Consider the following 8,588-nt stretch of genomic DNA (forward strand, 5'->3'; position numbering starts at 1 on the left):
TAACTAATAATTGTGAACAAAACATCTGTGAGTGGGAATGAAGGGTGATAAAGGACTTAAGACTTTTAGGAAGCTAGAAACTATAACAAAATATCTTACAAAGCGTTCATTGTATAGGAAAATGATTTTCCAATAAATCTAAATCAACAATCAACTCAATTGATAGAAGATTGATGAAATTATGATGCTTGAATATATCTTGTACTAAGATTTTTATTCATGAATACTATATTTGAAAAATGGCATCTATAAATTTCAAGTTGAAATACCCCTTGTAACCTTGGAGTACTTGACACAAATGTAACAGAAAATTCATGACTCAATGTTAACATAGAGTTTTTCTTGGAATCATAACTTTAACTTCTGTAGATACTGGAGTAACTCAATGAAATTAGAACCTTTTTTTGTTTATATTTGCTTTTATTACGAAAAACATTAAAATGACTTAACAACATATCTTAAGTTCAAAGAATACTCTTATACAGAACGTACATTTTGACCTAATTAAATAGTTTGATATCAATTGATTTGTTAATTTTGTGTAAATATTTATGTGTATGATAAAAATTTTCATATTACATGCATATATCATGCAGGAATTAATTTTGACTGGAGCATCTTACAAACAAAGCTGAATCGATAAGATATGATTTTGATTTAACTATAAAAACACAAGACAACGATACATGGAGTACAAAAGAATTTAATTCTCGAAGAAGACAACAAGACTCTAAATTATACAAAATGAAGTTCGTTTTGATGTTGGCAACTCTTATTGTTGTTTGCAACTCTGTTTCCATCCCAGTTGAGGAAAAGTTGGACAACTGTAAGCTCTGCAAATTCATTTTTAAGAAGGTGAACGCTGCAATTGCCGATGGATTAGGCCTGGATAATATTGTCGATACCATGAAAATCGTAGGATATACATACTTTATCAACTATCTATATTTATCCAACCTCTCTGTTACATTTTAATTTTGCAGGAATGTAAGATCTTCTTTATGTATCGTCCTAAATGGGAGAAGAAATGTTATGCATTTGTAGATAACGTTGTGAAACCACAGCTTGAGGGCCTCATGGGACATATTGTTCCTCCCAAACAGACTTGTAGATTCCTTGGCTATTGTTAATTGAAATACAAATATTATAATGAATCCTTAATATGTTAAACAATCGTTTATTTTTTTCTTTGTGGAAGGAACGTGAGTTACATGCATTTGTTTGTCTCAAGTATGGGTATTGAAATAGATTGTTGGAAAGATATTTCTTCTTAAGAGGAAGAGAACCTGAGTGAGAAATGATTTAACATATTTCTTTATTTTAAATATGGAAAGTTATTAGGTTTTTTATCAATAGGATATTATCCTTTCCCCCTGCATCAGTGATTCCAGATACCTGAAACAAAAAGGTGTAAGGAATACAGTAAATTTCACAAGAAAAATGTACATATCCTTAATGCGTCAATAAAAAACCAACAGGTGCAATATTCGTGCCATTATTATTAAATATTATAAACTATACGTGGGTCGTTGGAATAGTTATATTTAGATAGTAGCACTTCTTGGAAGAACATGCACGAAAAAATCGTTCATTTAATGGAATATTTGAAGCCTAACACCCTGGACTACTTCAGGCGAAGCTACTATAAATCTGCCGTTTCTACTGTTCAAAACCTGGTCGTCTGTGAATATCTTTTTGTCAAAGAAGATCTTCACAGTAGACAGATGACTCTTCAATTAATTAAGTCCTTTTTTTCTTGGAGTCATGACAAAAATCTCAAGGCCCACATCATCATAAAATACCCTTCCTCCGATGGTGTTTTCGTCCACGTTATTGTCGTCAGCTAAACGGCACATTGATACTGCTGAATCTTCCTTGATCTTGGCCTTTAGGTACTTGAGAAATTCTTTTTGTATCAACATCCGTGGTGTAAAGAGCATCGAAGGCCCTTTGCATTTTTAATTCCTATTCACTCATTTTTCATTCAATTTTGATTAAATAAAAACAATTCGCAAGAAAAATAAACCTTGTATTGGAATATTGCTTGAAATGTGACATGAAACCTTACTGAGTGCAAAAAAAATTAATTACTCGGAAAATTTCATTGTTACACCCTTATGTCTGAATTTTATTTTATTGAACTGTACTTAATAATTATAACGGTTTGAATTAACTCAGTCAGTACTTTTCTTGTAATATGCGTAGCATTTTATATTATGTATGCAATATAAGCTATTTACATACTGTTTAATTTATTATCATCTCAAACAAAGAGATACATAGATTTGAAATTGGATATGGGATGATTTTTATTGGGTTCATATTACGAAAAAAACACACACATAAAAAAAATAATTTACCCAGTTCATTCTCCAATTTCTATATCATCTGCAAGGATGTATATATATATAGATAATATACATATTTATATAATTTAGTGTTGTGTTGACTAGAACACGTATCGACTCGACTTCATCAGCCACGATAAAAAAAAAACAAAAAAACAGAGGCCTTTGCAGAAATTGGGTTTTTTTCCCCTCAAGGATTTTTTGATATCATCGAAAAACTATCGCGTTAAGAAAAAATGTTAAATACAAAGACCACTAAGAGTGTGTTCCCACGTAAGTCGGAGAGTAATAGTCGGAGGATTAGTTTTTGAGTGATTTAATAGTTGTTGCACTCAAAAAATAATTGAGGATTGACATTGGATTACGGGTGAAGAAACTATATTTCAAAGTCCACTTTTTTCTATTTTTGCTTGTTTTTTTGAGTATGGTTTCGAATTAAAATATTTTATTCATCATGCACAGGATTATATATATGTTGCGTCTTGACGAGGGAGAGACACAAACTTATTTATAAGGTGGAGAGATCCAGGATGACCGAGAGACAAATGAGAAGAAGAAATGGCCTGGAGGAATATGACTACACTGTTTATAAGATCATGTGTATTCTAACTATACTCGTAATTTAATTACAAAATAAGAGACTATTTATAATACGTAAAACACAGTACTTTAATACACTAAAGAACATACAAGAAAATAAGAAAAAGAAAGGAAGTATGAAATAGATAGCAATATATATATTTTTTTTTTTTGGGAGGAGATTGGCTTTAAAAAATAACAATTTTTTGGATATTTTTTTCAAAAAAACAAAAAAAAACAAGAGCGATTCGCAAAAGATATTTTATTTCTGGAAAAAGATTTCTAACTTAAAATTTAAAATTTTTCAAAGAAAAATTTCAAAAATCCAGAGTTATTTAGTAATATTAATTTTTTTTCGGAAAAAAAATTCTAAAACCATTGATATTCTCAAATAATTAAATTTTTGGAAATTTTTTTTTAAAAGTCCAAAGCTGTATATAAAAAAAGGTTTTTGGAAATAAATTGGCAAATTAAATTTTCTAAATAAAAGTTTTTGAAAAAAATTTCGAATATTAAATTTTTAGGATAAAATTTTTTACCATTCATAGCTATTAAAATAAAATTTTCAAAAATCAAAAGTTTGTATACAAAAAAGGTATTTTTTTAAAATTATATTTCAAATATTAAATTTTTCGGAGAAAAATTTCAAAATATCTATAGCTATTCACAAAAATTTAAATTCTTTGAAAAAAATAAAAGAAAAATTTAATTTCAAATATGAAATTTTTTGAAAAAAAAATTAAATATTAAATTATATAGTAAGAATAAAAAAATCCTTAATTTGGGAGATGAGGGGCTTACAGTCCCTCCAGCTTCCCCTTATAAATGAGTAAAAATAATGTACACCAGACCAAATACTTAATCAGATATTTACCTGAATTTTAATCCGTTCATATTAATATTATATAATTTAAACAATCTGATCTTAACCAATATTTTTTGGCAACATTTTTAAATGAAGTTTATTTTATAAGTAATTACTACAAGTTGTATGGATAGCTATATCAAATCAAATACTTACAGGAATCTCCCTCAATGCAAGCTTATACTTTCCAACACCTATAGAATTTTTTTTTAGTTGAATATATATTTTTTTATTATTTATTATCATAAAATAAAATAACTCGATATGAGGTGAATATACCGTACTCTACGGGGAGTCAGAATAATTCCAAGGGCCGTGTTATGCGAAATCCTGAGTGTTTGAAACCACATAAGGCAGAGACCTCCTGTAATTTCTGGCTATGCAGTGCTATACGAATCATTTTTTTATTTAGGGAAATTGCACCAAATAATATTGTCTTGCAATGTAATTACACAACGTCAGATTGCATTGAAGTCTAAAGATATATTAATTTTCCATTCACGGGAAACGAAACATATTCGCGCATCTCCCTACTTTTAATATTCTCCATCCCCTGCTATGCCCTATAAGGATAACGGTTATTGGATGTTCACTATTATTATTGAAAAAAAACAGTTGATGACATCCAATGTTGTGCATTTTTGGGACATATGTTAATCTCGTGACAAAAATCTGAATTAGAGTTGGAGGTGCCACGGATATTTTTGATTAAATATTGCAAGGCATAGCATAACGGTATGGACAGAATTGAGTTCTTGGCTTTGAGATAATATATATTCTAGAGGTCTAAGATACGTCCTGATTTTTAATTGACAACTTAAAAGATATCGTTCAAATTTATTCTCGCCTTAAGTGATCCTAGTAGATTTTCTCTATTGATTTGGAAATAATTTGTTTTTGTAGAGAATAGTTTACGAGATGCAAATTCAAATGGTTGTTGAAAATAAAATCGCTACTAGACACTCAGGAGAAGAATTTATACTAATGATTATTGGCAATGACGGTCATAATGCGTTAGACATGTAAACTTATTTAATTTAAAGCATTTTTGAAAATCTAGTTTCGTAAAACATCAGCTCCAGCTAACCCCGCAAAGTATTCGTCCGGATAGGGGATGGAAAAATAGTTATTTATTCACGATGGGCGATATTGTTAGCTTGCAGTTTGCACTGATACAGACTGGGTTATTAGATTTCCAAGCCGTAGCAATTGGGGAATCCCATTTTGATATCTCTCACAACAGTTTGACTATGGTGTTATTTCGAAGCACTAGTGGAACCAAACCACCTCTAATAAATTTATGTTTACCTTCATCCTTGATATGCACTCTGCCATCGAAATCTTTAATTACGATTTCTGGGATTCTGACAAAACAGTTTCATACTTTTGATTAACTTTCTCCATGTCCATTTCTGGATTTGTCAAACGGTTTTTGATAGCATTGGGGCCTAGTTTTATCCAATTCTTTAATCACTGTATGGGTTGTTCGACTTAGGTGATAACGAATTCTCACCATACCAGAGACTTCACAGGGGTTCCCTTGACTGTGATGTTGGCAAATACGCTGTTTTTAATGACTATATGTGTCTTTACTTTGACAAACTTTAAGAAGCTAGTTATTTCCCTTACAACCTGTGTAGCGTTTACCCAAATACGGCATTGTTTTTTGTCCCTGTAGTCCTAATTACCGCAGTTGCTAGAATGGAAATGTCGAATGGGGGGCACTTTTTACTAATTCGAAACCTTGTTGCAATAGAAAAGGCTACGTTTGCCCTTTTTACTCAGCCAAAACTAAGGCAACATTCATGTTTTCTTTTACTTTGGTGAGATTATTGAGAGTATCTTGCTTTTTTCCAGAGCTATTTGTCAAAATTTAGTAAAAAGGTGATTCAGAGTATATATCCCTACTAATGAGGAACCAGAGGATTCACAGTTATACTTACGGAATCTGATCTGCATTGGGACCTTTGACACAAAGTCATCAATCAACTCTATCTCCTCACTGCATCTTGTCTAGAGTAAACACCTCAAATTACACTGATTCCACAGGTGTACTATTAAATGCCTATTTTATAAATGTAGTTATATAATTTATATATTTAAACAAATCATATAAAATTTTGTTAATAAGATTTAATCCAAATTAATATATAAGATATTGTAACTTCCACATGAGTGATGATTAAAATATTCATAAATGCTGTCCAATGAGACAAATATCTACATTTTAAATAATTATGGAAAAAAAACACAATAATTGATAAAATTAAAAATAGTTTACAAACTATTGCATATTTCCTGTAACAAAACTTGGATAATTAAATTTCTATATGATGATATGACTAAACTTTTATTTGGGTACTACATAATAGTTATCAACATTTATACAAATAAAGTGTATTGTTTATTCGTTTCAAAATAGCCTTTAAGTCAAGCATTTGATAGATACAAGTAAGTGATTAAATATTAAATAAATAAGAAAAAATGATTTTATTATAAATACTCAAGAAATCTTGGAAGAAGAAATTATATGATTAACATAACAAGACCTATTAATGATGATACTTATAATTGGTATATACGGCCCCAACAACGATGCCTCTCTCTCTCTTCGAAGAGAGACTATTGTGAATTATTTCAAGCCTACCCACCATCATTGGTGGAGAATTCAATTTAAAGCTCAAAGTGTGTAGATACATTCAACCAAATTCGGTAAATGACCATACTCGTGCTAGTACAGGATGGAAGGCTATAATGTCCTCGTTTGGTTTCTGTGATGTTGGGAACAATATAAACGATTATACTCATACCTTCTATACAAAAGACAATCATTCTAGAAAAATGATTTGTTCTTGATGAAGGGGTTTCTAAAGGAATCAATTTTTTCTTACAATACTATTGACACACAGTTATCAGATGATAGATGAATTAGCGTACAATTATATCCAAAACTAAGATAATCAACAATGGAAACTGAATTAAAGAATGTTTTACTCAATTTAAAAAATGATTTAATTGCACTAACACTGCTACGTGTGCAAGGTGCAGAAATGATGGGATATATTATTGTGAGGAAAGGAGATGTGTACCTAAAAATCATTTCTCACTCAGTTTCTCTTCCTCTTAAGAAGAAATATCTTTCCAACAATCTATTCCAATACCCATACTTGAGACAAACAAATGATTGTAACTCACGTTCCTTCCACAAAGAAAAAAATAAACGATTGTTTAATATATTAAGGATTCATTATAATATTTGTATTTCAATTAACAATAGCCAAGGAATCTACAAGTCTGTTTGGGAGGAACAATATGTCCCATGAGGCCCTCAAGCTGTGGTTTCACAACGTTATCTACAAATGCATAACATTTCTTCTCCCATTTAGGACGATACATAAAGAAGATCTTACATTCCTGCAAAATTAAAATGTAACAGAGAGGTTGGATAAATATAGATAGTTGATAAAGTATGTATATCCTACGATTTTCATGGTATCGACAATTTTATCCAGGCCTAATCCATCGGCAATTGCAGCGTTCACCTTCTTAAAAATGAATTTGCAGAGCTTACAGTTGTCCAACTTTTCCTCAACTGGGATGGAAACAGAGTTGCAAACAACAATAAGAGTTGCAAACATCAAAACGAACTTCATTTTGTATAATTTAGAGTCTTGTTGTCTTCTTCGAGAATTAAATTCTTTTGTACTCCATATATCGGGTTTCTTGTGTTTTTATAGTTAAATCAGAATCATTTCTTATCATTCAGCTTTGTTTGTAAGATGCACCAGCCAAAACTAATTCCTGCATGATATATGCATGTAATGTGAAAATTTTTATCATACACATAAATATTTACACAAAATAAACAAATCAATTGATATCAAACTATTTAATTAGGTCAAAATGTACGTTCTGTATAAGAGTATTCTTTGAACTTAAGATATGTTGTTAAGTCATTTTAATGTTTTTCGTAATAAAAGCAAATATAAACAAAAAAGGTTCAGAAAGTAAATTAGCTCAAGATAAAAAACAAAAGACATCTGGATTGAGATATACAAAGATGCCTAGGGAAATTTTCCTCATGTGTATCTCATGGGGCTATGATGATACTATCTTCCAAAAATTAACACAGAGTTTGAGACGATTTCCTGTTAAGTTAGAGTTGTGAAGGGATCCAAAACTGTGCTGTTGATAGGCATTTTAAAAATCAAATTGGGATTCTGGAGACTTTAAAGAAATTATTTATTTTATTCTATAGATCCCATAGATCACCATGACCCTAAAGAAGTCCAACACGGGCACGTATGTATTTCAGTGGGACTGAGCTCCTGCCCATACTTCTGTCATTGTACAAGAATGGATGGTTGGTAGTAAAATGAGCTTCTCGTCCAAGAACTTTTTCTACTCCATCAAACCTCAAGGAAGTGAAGTCATTCTTAGAAGCATGTTCAATTCTATATAAACTTTAACCAAGATCCCTCAATTGGAAAGACATCACTGCATCGAGGAAGAACAAATCATTCAATTGTTTGGAAGCTGGAAATGCAAGTTTCATGCATATAAAAGGTAACCCTGAGTAACATTATGTATTATAACCGTTATTGCCACAAAGCTTAAGTATGTATACTTCTATGATTTATAGGATGTCGTCAACTGTTTTTTAACTAATAATTGTGAACAAAACATCTGTGAGTGGGAATGAAGGGTGATAAAGGACTTAAGACTTTTAGGAAGCTAGAAACTATAACAAAATATCTTACAAAGCGTTCATTGTATAGGAAAATGATTTTCCAATA

At 30.6% G+C, this 8,588-nt stretch overlaps 2 long non-coding RNA genes across 2 annotated transcripts; one reads left to right on the forward strand and one right to left on the reverse strand.

The window, feature by feature from the left end:
- The first annotated feature begins 644 nt into the window (after window positions 1–644).
- On the forward strand, window positions 645–1,161 carry LOC121131704 (uncharacterized). Its single transcript, XR_011784281.1, has 2 exons — window positions 645–915; window positions 984–1,161. It is a non-coding gene; the product is annotated as an uncharacterized lncRNA (long non-coding RNA).
- A 5,867-nt stretch (window positions 1,162–7,028) lies between these two features.
- LOC121131705 (uncharacterized) lies at window positions 7,029–7,501 on the reverse strand. Its single transcript, XR_011784280.1, has 2 exons — window positions 7,275–7,501; window positions 7,029–7,206 (listed from the first exon to the last, which is right to left on the reverse strand). It is a non-coding gene; the product is annotated as an uncharacterized lncRNA (long non-coding RNA).
- Window positions 7,502–8,588: the final 1,087 nt, after the last annotated feature.

Source organism: Lepeophtheirus salmonis, unplaced genomic scaffold (genome assembly GCF_016086655.4).
Source record: "Lepeophtheirus salmonis unplaced genomic scaffold, UVic_Lsal_1.4 unplaced_contig_9894_pilon, whole genome shotgun sequence".
Lineage (NCBI taxonomy): Eukaryota > Metazoa > Arthropoda > Copepoda > Siphonostomatoida > Caligidae > Lepeophtheirus > Lepeophtheirus salmonis.